At 40.7% G+C, this 16,863-nt stretch overlaps 1 long non-coding RNA gene across 1 annotated transcript; it reads left to right on the plus strand.

The window, feature by feature from the left end:
- Positions 1-7,101: 7,101 nt before the first annotated feature.
- On the plus strand, positions 7,102-11,455 carry LOC145546960 (uncharacterized). The gene is made up of 2 exons (XR_014083418.1): positions 7,102-7,222; positions 7,421-11,455. It is a non-coding gene; the product is annotated as an uncharacterized LOC145546960 (long non-coding RNA).
- The last annotated feature ends 5,408 nt before the right edge of the window (positions 11,456-16,863 follow it).

A 16,863-nucleotide genomic window follows, 5' to 3' on the forward strand; every position in this document is an offset into this window, starting at 1 on the left:
GAAGAAAAAAAAAAGTGGTTCTGGTTATCAAGCTGGAGGACTATTTAAAAAAGGTCCAGAACCCTTTTTTAATGTCATGTCTGTGTGCAGCTTTCCTTAGTTTAAAAATCATCCTTTCTTTCCTAAGAGAAGAAAGCACAGGCTAGGGAATAAAACGCTCTGGAGAAGTTTCATTTAGTTAGATTTTTCCTTGCTTGGTCTTCCTGGTGGTTTTCAACCTCTCCTGTTCTCTAATAATATTACTTGAAGAATTAAAGACAACCTGAAAAACAAAAACTGTATCAAGGGAGAAGGGCAGACAATAACAATAACTGAGTTCTCTAGGCTGTTCACAGAATGGTAGCAAAGACAAAAGAACTTTTTTTTCATCTTAATGAGAGCTGCTGTTACCTTTTCTTCTCTTTCAGACCTCAGACCTCTTTCTCCCTGTTCTTAGCTTCCTTGCAGCTTTCAGTGTCTCATTATGAATGGCTATTTTAACTCCTCTTTTTATTAATAAATAAGATAATGTTACTGTTACTAATTTACTATTTGGAAAGTAGAGCCTTTAAATTGGCATTCTTGATGGTTTTAGAGTAATTGTAATTTTAAGTCTTTTTTTTTTTTTCTTTTTTCACCCATTGAATGGAGTTTTCTCTCAGCCAAAGTGCTTTGCCTATTCTTTACTGCGTTTTTTTTTTTAAAGGATAATTGAAAGTTGTTCTACAAATATAGCTTAAAAAATTCATGTTTCTCGGTGAAAAACAACCCTGAAATGAAAGCCAACTTAAATCACACCAGAAAAGACTCACAAAATGAAGCTGACATCCTGGAAGAAGGGAGAAACGCTAAGGCTCCCAAGTAATCAGTTTGGGCCATTTAGGTGCTAAATGACAGGATCAAGAAGAAAAATTTTTAAATTGATTTTTAAGACTGTCTGAAAAAGGAGGCTGAAATGAATATTAAGTGATTTCTTTGGGGCTGTCAGAAATAATAATGGAAGAAGAGACAAGCCCGGTCTTGCTGCCGATGGTAGGATCAGAGAATTTAGAGTCCGCGCAGGTTGGAGATGAAGTTCTGCACTTCAGTTGTTAAGAAATGTGAATGAAGAGAAGGGAAGGGAAGCAGCAAAGGAACCTGATATGAGTAGGTGTGAGCTGGAAAGGGAAGTGAACCCACGCTGGGTTGTTAGGGAAGAGGTGCTGTGGTGGGTGTGTGCTGTGCTCTGTGTTCTGTGAGGAGAAGAGACCCCATTCCTGGCAGAGCCTGGCACATGAGGTGCTCCTAGCAGTGTGGATGGACCGGTCAGGACACATCCATTCTCTCTCCCACCCACCACCCCCTACCCATCAGCCCATGTCCCGGCCAGTAGCCATATACATCTATCTGTCAGTTGGCCGATGGGAGTGGGGCTCCAAGCTGGCTGTTGAACAAGCCCATATGGCATGAGGGTTGCATTTGTATCTTTGGTCTCATTAGCACCATGTTGGAACAAACAGAGTTAACCGGCTAATTAATAGAGAGATACATTGAGTGTTCTCTGGGATTTGGAATCAGTTTCCCTTAAATTAGCCATGTCAATTACCACAAGCCCATAGATACCAGGAGCTGGAAAAAGATCTGGCAGGATTTAAAAACACATGGGACCACGGAGAATGTGAATAAAAATGGAAAAGTAGACCCACCTCACTAGGACTGTGCTTTTCCAGCACGTGGATGCTGTCACAGCACTGTGAAGGACTGATACGGCGTTCTGATGGATTATGTTTTCCACCATCTGTTTTTGGAAGTTTCTTTAAGTTCTACTTTTTTTCCCCTTGTTTTCTGAATACATTGGACTAGAAAACATACCCTACCGTAATGTTCTGCTTACTAATGTGGAAATGGACAGTGAGCCTTAATGCCCCAATCATTTGGCAACAGGATCCAACTTTCTTCTTGGAGACGTATCCATGCTCCCTCTTTGTCGTATGGGATTCTACATCAAGGTGCCTGGCCTTACCTAAGCCATTAGGAGGTCAATATTGTGATTCAGTCTCAGCCTGTGGTTCTGAACTAGGGATGAGTTTCTCTCCCTGGGGATGCCTGACAATGTCGGGAGACATTTCTGGTTGCTACAACTATAGAGGATGCTACTACCATCTAGCGTGTAGAGGCCAGAGATGCTGCTTAGGATCCTACAATGGACAAGATAACCACCTCCAAAGAGGAATTATCTGATCCAAAATGTCAGTAGTGCATAGGTTGATAGACCCTGTCTGAGCCAACTTGACTTTCCCTTCTGGGAACCTGAAACATCAGTGATGTGGTATAAGCAACACCCCCCCCCCCAAATTAGTCAAACTCATTTATTCTAGGAGCAATGCCTCATTCAGACGGTCCTGTTAGCTAGACCTCCTCCTGAAACCTTTCTGGGTTCCCACTTTTTTTATTTTTATGCTAGATCCTCAGGTTATCTGTTCTGTGAACTCCACCATACCCTTTTGATACAGTCCTTTTCTGCTGGAATTAGCCAGAGTAATTTTCTGTTGCTCACCATCAAAGAACTCTAAAGTGTGTGTGGAATAACTGGTGGTTTAGCATAGATATGTCAGATGACACATCATTCGACAATTCCTTTATAAATCCTATCTTTGGTTATTAAGCATCTAGTAAGTTGAGAATCAAGTTAGAGGAAGCAGAAGCAGTACAACAGAGAACCCTGTACATTTGAGGGTTCTCGTGCTGACGTTTAACTGCAATGGTAAGAGAATCGATAGACCCACAGAGAACTTGAGAACTCACTCTCAAGCAGGGAAATAAAGTTTTCCAGCATGGTAGGGCATCAGTGGCAGCAGATCAAGTGCAAACCTCAAAAAGCAGGTTTAAAAAAACAAGTAACCTACCATTTTGAGACTATGCCTGCCTTTGACCTCCTTGGGCTGCTCTGCACAATGTTGAAGCCAGGGGTTGCAGATGAATAATTTCTTGTCTTTTTAAAAAATCATTCTTCTCAAGGTTCATTTTAAAATAATGAAAGCATAGATGGCAGTACCTTACTCACACATACAGAAGTTTTCTTTAAAGATGTTTAAACTCAGAACTGATGCTGGCGTGGTGCTCTAACTCCATTAAATACAAACTCTACTCAAATTAAGATGATTCAGGGAACAGAATCTCTTGATTACCGAGGCTGGAATAGGTGGGTGTGGGTGGTTGTCTGAGCCCATTTAGCTGTTGGAGACCTTGGGGGCTGCCTCATAAAAAGACCTGTTTTGTTGGAAGCTTCTCTTTCTCTAAGTGCATGGGTTGGAATATGTTAAACTATTCTTCAGTGAACAAAGTCATAAAAGGATGTGAGCATACAAATAGAGAATTCGTGTTGGAGATCTCATGAGGTTCATTGTACTTCTCAGACAGGGTTTCTTTTTTTAAGATGCCAGCAAAATGCCACGGTATTTTATTTTTGTCTCCAGTAAATTGCTTTGGAAACTTAAACAAATTAAACATCCTGTTTTGTGTTTCTGAGACTCACTGGGGAAACTCAGTCTCTCTAGTCTGATGTTTCAGGTGGAAGTAATAGGTGTGTGTAAATCACCTTTTTAAAATAGTTATGTGTGTGCATGACCCATTCAGTATCACCTGGGCTTCTAAGCAGTTGTGTATATTATCTAAAGAAGAAAACAAAAGTAAAACTTTTTGGAGTGTGTGTGTGTGTGTGTGTGTGTGTGTGTGTGTGTGTGTGTGTAGGTATGTGTGATACTGTAAAGATGAGAAATCATTCCTGATGCTTTTTATATTTTAGGAGCTGATTTCTAGTACATTATATTAGTATACTCAAAATCCATTGTTGAAGCCATTTGGAAACAAGTTTAAAGTAAATCTTAATAAAAATAATTATCATCATTCAAATGGAAGGTAACATGACAGAAATTAGCAGCTAAAACTTAGAGTCTGCCTTTGAAATTTAATGGGGCACAATTTTTCTTGGGTTCCTCATCACAAAAACCAGGATGGGCAACACATGTAAACCCATGGCTGATGCATATCAATGTATGGCAAAAACCATTACAATATTGTAAAGTAATTAGCCTCCAACTAAAATAAATAAATTAAAAAAATAATAATAATTTTTTTTTGCCATTTCCTTTAAAAAAGAAAAAAACCACTTTCCTTTGTTTTCTGTGTTGGTCAATGAAAACAGCTCCTCAATACATAATGCCCCTGCCTCTCTCCCTCACTCCTTCCCCCATCTCACTGGATTTCTCTGCAATTGAAGGATTGTTTCCTTTTAGTACCTCCCTGCTAGGAGGAATGGAACAGCTTGGAGGGCTGGTGCCCCTGAGCCTGAGCAATAAAATTAGCCTTCGACAGGGTCTCTTTGACCATAGGAACTGTCTGACTTGGTTACTTCTCATGGAAACATCCCAGATTCCCATGGTTTGAACTCTTGGTTGAAATATTACATTTAAACGCCAGACAGAACCCAAATCAATGAATGATTGCAGCACCTTTCAAATGTCACTTAAAAAAAATTCTATGTAGTGACGACTCAAGTCCTTTGGGAAGGAGCAGGAATGAACTATCACCCTCATCCCCCCTTGGCTTTGATTGTGGCTTTCTCTCCCTCTTGTTGGCTTCTCTGCTCTCTCCCTGTCTCCTCCTTCCCTTCTCCCTGCACCCTGTCCTCGCACACACAGCTGAGCTACTTGAGTGGGTGTATGCCCTGGAGGCTGAACTATGCAAAAGGTGTCACCTACAGAGGTGTTTCCTTTCGGAATGTCATTGTTTAACTTCAGGGTCCTGTTATTCTTGTGCGAATGAAATGTCAGAAATGAATTTCACCGTGTAATTTTCCAGGCATTGACAGGCCTTTGCCATCTGTCATTGGATCATGATTTTGCCTTTGGTTTCCTGCCATGTTTAGGGTTTTGACCTATCCCTTTGAGTGCCAGTAATTTTACTTCGCAATATAGCCTCTGATGGAGGTCTCTGCTGCCAGGTGTGACTTGTAACTTTAAGGCATGGAGGGATTTCTTCCCCGGGCTTTGCTTTTTATTATTTTTAAAACCTCAAGTGTCATGAATCCTGTCACTTGAACAGTGTTGATTTGCGATTAATCCCATGGGTATTATCTATTTTTGTCTGTAGTCTTTGCTGATGAGGAGGTCCCACATTATAGCAAAGTCTCTGTCTTTTTGAAACGTAGGACTGAGTTTTATTGGCTGAGAGAGGCAGTTTAGGGGAGAAAGATTGGAGTAGGAAATAATGTTTTTTTTAATAAAGAACCCAAGTTTAATTGGAAAGAAGGAAAACTGAAGTTTTTCATTTCCCTACATAGTGAAGATTTTGAAAAGTCCTACTGCTCTGAAGTCAGAAGACGGATTTTATAAAGTACAAGCAGATTGTTTTTGAACTGAATGTTAAAGCTCTGCTGTCAGAGTTGACAAGTTCCCGAATTCAATTTTCAAACTAAAACTTAGAAAACCGAGGAGACACTGTGTCTTCTCAGTAGCTTATCAAAAGAAATGCGGTGGCAGGCTCCCGCCGCTGTCTCGCCCAGCCAGGTTGGGGGGAGGCGGACAGCACCCCCTTCACGTCATCTCTACTCCCCCTTGGCACCCTGTGTGTTCTTGATATGGGCTGGATAGGAAGGGCCCCAGCTGCTCAAGCTTTCTGAGATTGGACGATGATGACAGGCCACCCTGCACTTCTCTCCAAGAATGGAGAGAGATTTTTTCTTTTTTTTTTTTTTTTACCATTTTTAGAGAAGCTTCAAGCACCAGTGATCTTTGCTCAGGACTTATTGGTCTTCATGGTTGGCAGACAGAGGATTAAGAAGCATCGATATTAGCACACTCGTTGTGGCTTTACAAGAACAGTGTAAAGCTATGTAGAATTCTTGGCATGGCTGCCACCAGCCCTCTCATCTTTCTTTCTTTGGGGATAAAAATTAGCTAGTTATGGCTCATGAGTTTTCAGGATCTTCTTTATGCATGTAGACAATAAAAGGTTGTCCTAAGAAAAGAAGGTATTTTGCCACTAACTACTAATGTAGGTAAGTATTAAATATTTACCAGGTGCTACATGAAATTTACATGTCTTATAAATTTACATAACAACCCATGAAGCAAATTACATCATCACCATTGCGCAGACGGGGAGTGAGGCTCAGAGGGTTTTTTCAGGATTTCCCAACTAGTGAGGAGAAGAGCTGGGATTTAAACCCAGCTCCAACTCCTAACCTTGCCCTCTTAACATTTTACTGTAAAACTGCCTCCAAAGCGATGACAATGATGAGCTCAGTGGTAGAATTTCTTCCTACAGATTCTTTCAGCAGTAAATAAATATCATGACCTTTTGAATACTCTTCAGGTTGTGTGATTCTATTAAGTCTTAAAATTTTCACAGGCTTTTATTTTGTATCTATTTGGTCTTTGAAAATTCAGAGTTATTAGTTGCTATATTTCGTTTTTATTCCTGAAACTGTTATAAAAACTTATTAAATTGAAATCTTACTACCTGGAACTCTCAATTAGCCAGATGTTTCTTTTCTTTTTGTTTCCTTTCCTATATTCCACTTTGTAGAAGGAAGAAGAAAACCATAGAAAAATATGCGCATATCAGAGTTTCTTTTCGAGATTAAATATGTCCTATGGTCCTTTGCCTTTTAGATGTTACACCTAACTCCAGCTGTGTTAGATGTTAAAATATAAGTAAATCTCTTTATGATTTTGAAATGCTTAACAGAAAAATCTGCTAAAAGTGTTAAGGGAGTTGTATTAGTAAGAGTAAACTAAGGGCTATAACAAAGAGTCCTTGCATCTTAATAGCTTATCATAATAAAAGATGACGTCTCATTCACTTCACAATGCAGTGGGAGTCAGCAGTGTTAGTGGGGAGAGCAGATTTTCTGCTCCAGACCCTCATTCAGATAACCCTGTGGCTCTGATAATTCCTTTAGAATCTCACAGTTTTTCACTGAATTTAAAGAACCTGACTGGCAAACAAAGGAAGACAGCCAGCCTGGAAGATTCTTTGAGAAGTTACTAGGGGTCAGGATTGAAAGTGGTTCTGCCCACAGTTCTGCCCACATTCCGATGGCATGACCCCACCTAACTGTTAAGGGAGGCTGGGAGATACAGTCCAGCTCTGTGCCCAGGAAGGAAAGGACATGGGGTTTGGTGTCTACCTAGCATGGTCTCTGTCACAGCAGTGACATAAAATCCTGAGGTCTTTATGGCTCTTCTGATATTCAAAACATGTAAGAAACATCTGATTCTGAACTGGATTAGTGATTTCCGAAACTTTGGGTCACATGTGTGTACTTAGTCATGTCAACTCTTTGCAACCCTATGGATTGTAGCCTGCCTGTCTTTGGAGTGGGTTGTCTTTTCATCCTCCAGGGGATCTTCCTGACCCCCGGATCGAACTCACATCTCCTGCGTCTTCTGCATTGCAGGTGGATTCTTTACCAGCTGAGCTACCTGGGAAGTCTCCAAAATTTGGGTTATTAAAAAATATTATTGGAATATCACTTAGACCCACGCAGGATCAGAATGGAAGTATGGACTGCCAGGGGCGGGGATGAAGCAGACCAGGAATCTCTGTTTTTCAGAGGCTCTCCAGGTGATTCGGATATAGCCAGGCTGGCACCAGTTTGCTGTTTGGTAATCGCTGGTCTAGATAATGTACTTGATAAGGCAGGTTATTAATACAGATTAATTCATTTCAGGAAGGACTTTTAGCAAAAATGACTGGGAGGAAAAAGAGTGATTTTTAGTTACTTGGTTAATGAGCCTAAATTCCTATTTATAGCAACTACTGTAATTAGTCAAGACCTCAGACATACTCCGTGGCCGGTAGTTTTGAAAGTCCGGAGAGTGCTTTGTAGGTAATGCGGTTTCATTTCCCAGGGAAACACCCCATGTAGAAGGAAGCCATCCTGGTTATTGCGGATGCTGACCGCCTATATTTTGTTATAATTGTTAAAAAATTCTCCATGTCTCATTTCAACCTTTTTCACCCTCCTAGCAAGCACAATTGTAGATTCCTAATTACCTAAATTATGTCAGTAGATGTGAAGGCAATTACAGTAGTAAAAACAGTTTTCTATTTCAAACAGTCACTGGGTTTTAAAAATCAAATTATGTTCCTTGTTTTGGTCTTTAAGAGTATGGCATTGCCAGTTTGTCTGTTTTTAACCCACATGTTCCTCACATGACATCCTTCTTCTCCATTTAAATTTTTACTACTGTATGGCTTTTGAGGGATAAAGATAACCTCTTATAACTGATACAAGTTGCTGAGTGAAATCGATCTCGTTGATTTTGTGCGGCCGTTCCGTGGTTACTACCCCCAGTGAGAGTGGGAGGACTCAGGGTGATATTTCAGGTGTACTCTTTTGTGTTGCCATCAGGTTGGATTTATGAAAGACAGTGGAAATTTATCACCTTTCTCTGTTATTCTGAAACCATAATTTTCTGGTCTCTCGGTTGCTTGTGAACACTTCTGATAAAATGCACTGCTCTCTGAACCTTTGTAACACAGATTTGTTTAAGATCTTAAATTATATGTTGCTATCCAAGCAAAGGATGAGAGACCTGTCTGCTGTACTTCAGTATTATAGGCAACATTGCCAACCATTCTGCAAGTTCTGATCATACTACTCTCATAATTACTCGATAGTGCTTACCTAATCAACCCCACCTTCCTTAGCCTTGTGTTCACGCATCCCTATCATCTGACCTCTGCTTGAAACTGCTGGTGAGCTTTCCAGTCATTTAGCTTGAAGAGCCCTTCCTCGAGAGTAAGCCTTTTTACCCTAGCCAACTGGTCAAGTCCTCATCCTTCAGAATGTCTTGAGTTTCTTTCCGCCTCATGTTTCTAAACCCCGTCTCTTCCTAAATGAAATTCCGTCCATTGTTTAAGAATCAGTTTGAAATGCCACAGACTCTAAAACCTTCCCTCTTCAACTGAACTGTGATGTATCACTTACCGTGACACATTATTCAGTTTGGGATATGCAGATTAGATTTTCTACTAGAATGTAAGCTCCTGGAGATCAAAGAGACTGCTTTATTCATCTCTTATTCCTTATGGTCCTTTAACCATAGTGAGCATTTATATAACCTTCGTAATAAACAACACTTGGTTGAGAATTAAGATTCAAAGTTAAAAACGCTACGTTATACTATTAATTTAGCGCATGATTTCCCGAAGTGAAACAGTAATATGTTATTTGGGGAAAAAAATATCTGGCTAAGTGTACATAGGTTGTTTTACTACAGGGCTTTTCAGAGTCTTTTAGTATGCTTATAGAATATAATATGCTAATATGAATATCTAAGAGAGAATGTGGTAAGCATCATATTTCACATTCTTTTCACCATAGAGCTTTTTTTTTTTGTGTGAACATATTAATAAACCAGGGTTGTTGTAACTGATTTGGGGAACTACTAATTGAAGTAGTGTTCTGCATTTTTTTAGTGCCCCATGTTATCAAAAGTACTTTCACTCTTAAAGTCATCCTTGATTTCACTAAATATCACTGACTGGTTGTAAGAAAACAAACATATTGTTTACAGTTTGTACTTCTAAATATAATTTTGGGTGTTATATATATGTGTGTTTGCTAACTGCCAAAATTCATCAAATCTACTGTTTAGCTAAGAGGCAGATATAGATAGATTGTTGTTCATTCACTCAGTCATGTCTCTTTATGACCCCGTGGACTGCAGCACGCCAGGCCTCCCTGTCCTTCACCATCTCCCAGAGCTTGCTCAAACTCATGTCCATTGAGTCGGAGATGCCATCCAACCATCTTGTTCTCTGCTGTCCCCTTCTCTTCCTGTCTTCAATCTTTCCCACCGTTAGGGTCTTTTCCAGTGAGTCAGTTCTTCACATCAGGTGACCAAAGTATTGGAGCTTCAACTTCAGCATCAGTCCTTCCAATGAATATTCATGGTTGATTTCCTTTAGGATTGACTGGTTTGATCTTCTTGCAATCCAAGGGACTCTCAAGAGTCTTGTTCAACACCACAGTTTGAAAGCATCAGTTCTTCGGTGCTCAGCCTTCTTTATGGTCCAACTCTCACATCCATACATGACTATTGGGAAAACCATAGATTTGACTACATAGACCTTTGTCAGCAAAGTAATGTGTCTGCTTGTCATAACTTTTTTTCCAAGGAGCAAGCGTCTTTTAGTTTCATGGCTGCAGTCACCATCTGTAGTGATTTTGGAGCTCAAGAAAATAAAGTCTCTCTCTGTTTTCATTGTTTCCCCATCTATTTGCCATGAAGTGATGGGACCAGATGCCGTGATCTTCGTTTTTTGAATGTTGAGCTTTAAGCCAACTTTTTCACTCTCCTCTTTCACTTTCATCAAGAGGCTTTTTAGTTCCTCTTCACTTTCTGCCATAAGGGTGGTGTCATCTGCATATCTGAGGTTATTGATATTTCTCCCAGCAGTCTTGATTCCAGCTTGTACTTCATGTAGCCCAGCATTTCACATGATGTATCTGCCTGCAATACAGGAGACCTGGGTTCGATCCTTGGGTTGGGAAGATCCCCTGGAGAAAGGAACAACTGGGTACTCAGTCCAGTAGTCTGGCCTGGAGAACTCCATGATACAGTCCATGGGGTCGCAAAGAGTTGGACATGACTGAGCAACTTTCACTTTCACTTTTCACTCCGCATGTAAGTTAAATAAGCTGAGTAACAATATACAGCCTTGACGTAGTCCTTTCCCAATTTGGAACCAGTCTGTTGTTCCATGTACAGTTCTAACTGTTGCTTCTTGAGCTGCATACAGGTTTCTTGGGAGGCGGTAAGGTGGTCTGGTATTCCCATCTCTTTAAGAATTTTCCACAGTTTATTGTGATCCACAGAGTCAAAGGTATCGAGTAGTCAATGAAGCCGAAGTAGATAGATAGATATTTCGGGAAAAATCCTGGTGATCCAAATGAAACCTTTAATAATGAAGACATGCAGGTGAGAGTCATTCCTTTGTTAAACATCTTTGAAGAGACATGCAAAGGCCTTTCTCTTAATAGTAATTTTCCTGAAGTTCATCTGCATTCAGACTATTTATGTAAATCTGTATTAATTCAAACTTTACTGAATGATTTGCTGAATTAAAGTCAATGCTTGGGATTTTCTTTTTTTCTTTAGCCATTATTGATTTATCTGGTCTACCCATTCTTTCTGTGGACACAGATTTAAGAAAAAAAAATCAGATCATTTTGTGTTTATATTTGTCTCCTTTAAATGAGTCTGTTATCATCTGCAATCATTTGTCAGGGTTGTAATTGCATATACAGTGGATGAGATCAAATTTCAGAGCAAAAGGAGTTAAAGGATCTTTTAGATCAAAGTTAAACCTGTGATTTTCTGTGAACTTTGGTGTGCCTAATTAAGCGATTAGTAACAAGCAGGAGTTTCCAAATGTCAAGTGTATAATTATGAAATAAACAAGAGCTGGTTTTTCCAATAAACTTCTGTACTGTGCTTTATTACCTCTTGCTGGGGCCCAAACAATGTCTTCTGGTGAAGAGTATGAAATTAGGATGGATTTCCACTGCCGAAGGCGAGAAATCTTATCTGCTGAAACATAACTACAAGATACTTAGTATAAGAGTAAATTTGAACCTAGTAAATCTATGGATGGATATTAATTCCACCTCTCAAACCATATATTATAAATAAATTCCATTTTATTCCTTTTTGCATTTTTATTTTGCATGCTTTGGACTCTCTTGCTATTGAGCTTTACCACCAGTATTTCTCTCTCATTTCAAAATTCAAAATAGTTTTTTTTTTTTTAACTGAAAGGTGAATTAAATTTGGTGGGGATGAGGAGTTGGGAGTTACATGACAAGTCAAACATATTACTGTTTAACTGAGTAGAAAGTCCTCTGTGTTATTTCAGGTGAAGGATATCATTTTTAAAGCCCATCCCCAACATTTACTCTTGGTGTTTCTGTACAGATAGTCAGTGTTTGACTGATTCCCATAGGTTTTAGCCAATCAAATATTAGGGTCCATTATTATATTCTAGGGAGAGTGGCAGAGACAAAGAAAATAAAAGTTTTTATGTCAATGTTTGGGAAGTTTAAAAGATAATTGAAGAGGCAGAGTATATGTTAAGTAGAATGAGTAATACTTATCATGAAATATTTTTGTCATTTGTTATACAAGTAATACATACATTAATTAAAAATATAATGCACATATGGCTTATTTTTCTCTGAGAGGTAGGTAGATCAATCAATCTAGTTCTTTTAACCACCCACTTTTATTTATTCATTTCTTTCATACTAGGCATTTGCAATGTGTTCCAGCTTAGTTGCAGTCAGTAGAGAAGCCTAAACAACAGGGTTCAACTAAGGTAGAAATTCATTTCTCTCTCATCAGAAAGGAGGCCAGAAAGGCAGCATAGGGATCTTCCCTCGTGTGGTAGATACTCAGGTTCTTGCCAGCTTACTGCCCAGGCATATCCTTGCTTTCTGGTCCAATATAGCTGCTGGAACATGAGAATCACACCTGAATTCCAGTCAGTGGGACTGAGGATATGGAGGAGAAAGATGGGCTTCTCTGTCACTGACCAAAATTTAGTCCTGTGGCCATGCTATATTTAGCTGCATGGAGGGCTGAGAAATGTGTTTTGTTGATGTTGTTGTTTTGTTTTTGTTTCTTATTTTAAGCTGGGTGGGAATAGGCCTAGCTAAAGATCAGAGTTTTTATATTAAAAAAGAAAGGTAGAAGAGATTTGGGAGGCAGCTGGTGATTGTTACCATATGTTACTGTTACCAAAAATGCAAAAATGAGCATTCCTGAACATGTTCAGTCATGTTGGTTCATGCCAGTAAGTGATATGTGTCATGAGTTACAGGGACAGACAGTTCTAGAGGAAGAGCTTGGAGAAGGATGAGATCAGGGTGGGCTGGTGGCTGAAGCAGCCATTGTCATGGAGATGGATCTGAGCTTGGTCCTGATGGCTGGGTGAACTGCAGATGGGAGGACTAACAGCATATCTGGACCAGGTGAATAGCATGTACCAGTTCATTCAGTCAGTCATTCAACCACTATTTGTTGAGCACTTACTATGTGCCAGACACTGATCATACAGAGATGGAACCAGCATAGCTCCTGCCCTCATTGGAACTCACAAACAAATAATTCATGCCACTTTAATCAGCAGAACGGATACCTTTGTGATAGGCGATGAAGCGACCCTATGCTGGATAAGAAGGCTCAGGCCAACTAAAGAAAACTTGGAGGCCTGTTTAAAGACTGAATCCTGATTTTGTAGCCAGTGGGGAGACACTGAATGTTTTGATCAGAGGAATGATCTGATCCAACTTGTATTTGAGGAAAACCTGACATGCAACAGGTCAACTAGAGAGGGCAAGGAGGACTTGAAGCAAGTGCTGTTACTGAGCCTTTCCTGTGTGGTGACCAGGACCTGAGCTAGGGAGCTGGCCTTGAGGCACAGGCAGGGGCACAGTGCATTGGCTCAGGGCATACTTTCTGGAGATAGAGGTCCTAACTTTGGATCCTACCTCTGTCTTCTAGGAGTGGGCTGGACCTGGTCCCTGCCTTAGGCTGACGTAATGGACTGTCATAGACTGAGTGAATTAAACAACAGAAAATTATTTTCTCACAGTTTTGGAGGCTGAGAAGTATAAGATAAAAGTGAAAGTGAAAGTGTTAGTTGCTCAGTCGTGTCTGACTCTTTGCAACCCCATGAACTGTAGCCCTCCAGACTCCTCTGTCCAGGGAATTCTCCAGGCAAGTATACTGGAGGGGGTAACCCTCCAGTTACCCTTCTCCAGGGCATCTTCCCAATCTAGGGATTGAACCCGGGTCTTTTTGGGGCTCCAAAATCACTGTGATGGTGACTGCAGCCATGAAATTAAAAGACCCTTACTCCTTGGAAGGAAGTAAAGTTACGACCAACCTAGAGAGCATATTAAAAAGCAGAGACATTACTTTGCTCACAAGATCCGTCTAGTCAAGGATGTGGTTTTTCCAGTAGTCATATATGGAGGTGAGAGTTGGACTATAAAGAAAGCTGAGCACCAAAGAATTGATGCTTTTGAACTGTGGTGTTGGGGAAGACTCTTGAGAGTCCCTTGGACTGCAAGGAGATCCAACCAGTCCATCCTAAAGGAGATCAGTCCTGGGTGTTCATTGGAAGGACTGATGTTGAAGCTGAAACTCCAGTACTTTGGCCACCTGATGCAAAGAAATGACTCATTGGAAAAGACCCTGATGCTGGGAAAGATTGAAGGTGGAAGAAGAAGGGAATGACAGAGGATGAGATGGTTGGATGGCATCACCGACTCAATGGATGTGAGTTTGGGTAAACTCCGGGAGTTGGTGAGGGACAGGGAGGCCTGGCGTGCTGCAGTCCATGGGGTCGCGAAGAGTCAGACTCGACTGAGCAACTGAATTGAACTGAACTCCTACATTACAGGCAGATTCTTACCGTCAGGGAAGCCCAAGAGCAAGGTGCTGGCTGATTTGGTTCCTGGTGGGAGCTCTCTTCTTGGCTCATAGATGGACAGATGCCTTTATGTTGTGTCCTCACATGGTAGAGAGAGCAAACTCTGTATCTCTTTCTCGTTTTACCAGCACACTAACCCTTTGAATTAAGAATATAATCCATATGACCTAATCTAGCCTTTATTACCTCCTCAAAGGCCTTATTTCCAACTATAGTCACATGGAGGGGTGAGGCTTCAACTTATCAATTTAGGGAGACATAAATGTTCAATCTGTAAGAGTCCCCATGACCATCTGAAACACAATTTCTCATTAGCAAAATGGAGGAAATTCCGTCAACCTCTTTATAGGTTTGTCATGAGGATTAAGTGAGGTGAGGTGTGTTCTCAGCATGGTGTCTGGCACCAGGGAGGTTTGCAAATAACTGGGAACTAGAAGGGCCAGGGGGGGCAAGCATTTCAGTGGAAAAATTTTCAGGCTTGGGGAAAGGAGACGGAAGACAAGGGAGAGTCTGGGCACAGAGATGACGCTGAGGATCTAAGCCAGGGTGATGGGGAGAATGATGTCAGTTGACAGCAATGGGTGAGTCTGGGAAGAAGCCAGTTTTGAGGAAGAGATTGATGAATTTGATTTCAGGTCTGTTGCTTTTGATGAGATGGCTGGATATGTGAGTGGAAATTTCCAGCAGACAGTTGGGGTTTATTTACAAGAGAGGATATATGGCTGCTAACGACAGCTCCTGGGGGACATGAAATTGGTAGAGGCTGAAATTCAAGAGGAAAGAAACAGAGAATGCAAATGAAGCTGCCCAGACCCAATAAACCTGAGGCCCTAGCCTATGCAGGAGGAATTTAGTTTTGTAAACTTTTCTGGTCAAACAAATGAATAGTCTGAGGCAAACTTCAGGCTGGGAGCTGAATTCTCCAGGTCATTTCCTCAGTCCTCCACTTTACTTTGCCTATTGTAGATGCAAGGAGGTGGTTCAGGATGCAAAGCCATACAAACCTGCAGAAAGAAATTTACATCTTGAGCATTTGGGTTGTGGATTTCATGTGAAGAGAGAAGTAGCCTTCTCAGGAATAGGACAAAGTAGCTGGGAGATTTCTGAGCTAGGATATTGTCTAAACACTGCAGAGGCTGGGACAGTCTGAAAAGCCCTTAGCACTTCAGGATCCAATTAAAAGGGAATTATTTTCCCATTCCACAGCTAAGGAAATGGATCAACAAAGAGGCTGAATGACTACTTTAAAACCTGACAGATGGAACACGACAGACAAGGGGATGGGATTTGGAGCACCACCGACCCCCCCCTCCCCCGTCCCTGGTCCGGAGATACTGAGTTATTTCCTTCTTAGTGTGGTCTGTCAGTTCTCCCAGCCATGAGTCAGTTGAAATCAACCTCTGATAGACTCATGCCAGTAAATAAAAAATAGCCCACCTTTGTCCAGTCTCAGGCAATGGAAAAGGGCAAGTATGTAGAATTTATGTACTTACTATTAGCTTTTCATTTTCCATCTTTCATCCTCTACCCACATACTCCTCCAAATAAAAGTAAAATACTATTTTCCTCACTTTAATTTGCATCTGCTTAACTTTATGTTGCTGAAATAGTTCTTGCTAGCATCCCTGCTGCTTTTTAATCACCAGGTCCATTTGGACTTTTTTCAAAGTCCTTTTCTGGATTTTTCTGCTGTTTGCCAATACTTCATAAAAACCTCTGCGCGGCTGGCTTCTGTGGAAGCTCACTCTTCTGGTTGTCATGACACCTCACAAACTATCCCTTCTTGGTTTTCTTCGGAGGATCCCCTACTGCTTACCAGTTAAATCCTGGCATCCTTTTTATCCTAAGCAAACTATTTTTCTCATTCTGCATGTTCTCCCACCTGGTTGATCCAATCCATTCTCATTATTTCAGTTGTCATCGATGTGTTGATGACTCCTGAATCTCATCTCTGGCCCAGATTCTTCTCCCAAGCCTCAGACTTGCATATGCACTGAATAGCTTTATGCAGATATCTCCTGAACATCTGAAGATCAAAATATCTAAAACCAGGAAAGTCTTTTCTCTTCAAGTTCTTTCTCCTTTATCACCTTCCCATCTATGAAATTTGCAGTCTCAGAACCAATGATAATCCCTTCTCCATCAGCACTCTGGGCACCTACATAGTAGTTAATCATTCACTAACTAGTGCAAACGTTACTTATGCTCAAGGCTGGCATTTGGGGAAGATAAATATAGCATGATTTATAATAAGAGGAAAGTGACCAAAGTTTAGATACAGGAATATCCAATAGTGGTATAGTTGAACTATGATCACTTCCACTTTAAGGTTCCATCTTTAAGGTAGACTTGGTTACTCCACGATGATCCATACATTCCAATGAGATTCAGCTT

The sequence above is a fragment of the Giraffa tippelskirchi genome, chromosome 4 (genome assembly GCF_054371585.1).
Source record: "Giraffa tippelskirchi isolate mGirTip1 chromosome 4, T2T-mGirTip1v1.2.pri, whole genome shotgun sequence".
NCBI lineage: Eukaryota > Metazoa > Chordata > Mammalia > Artiodactyla > Giraffidae > Giraffa > Giraffa tippelskirchi.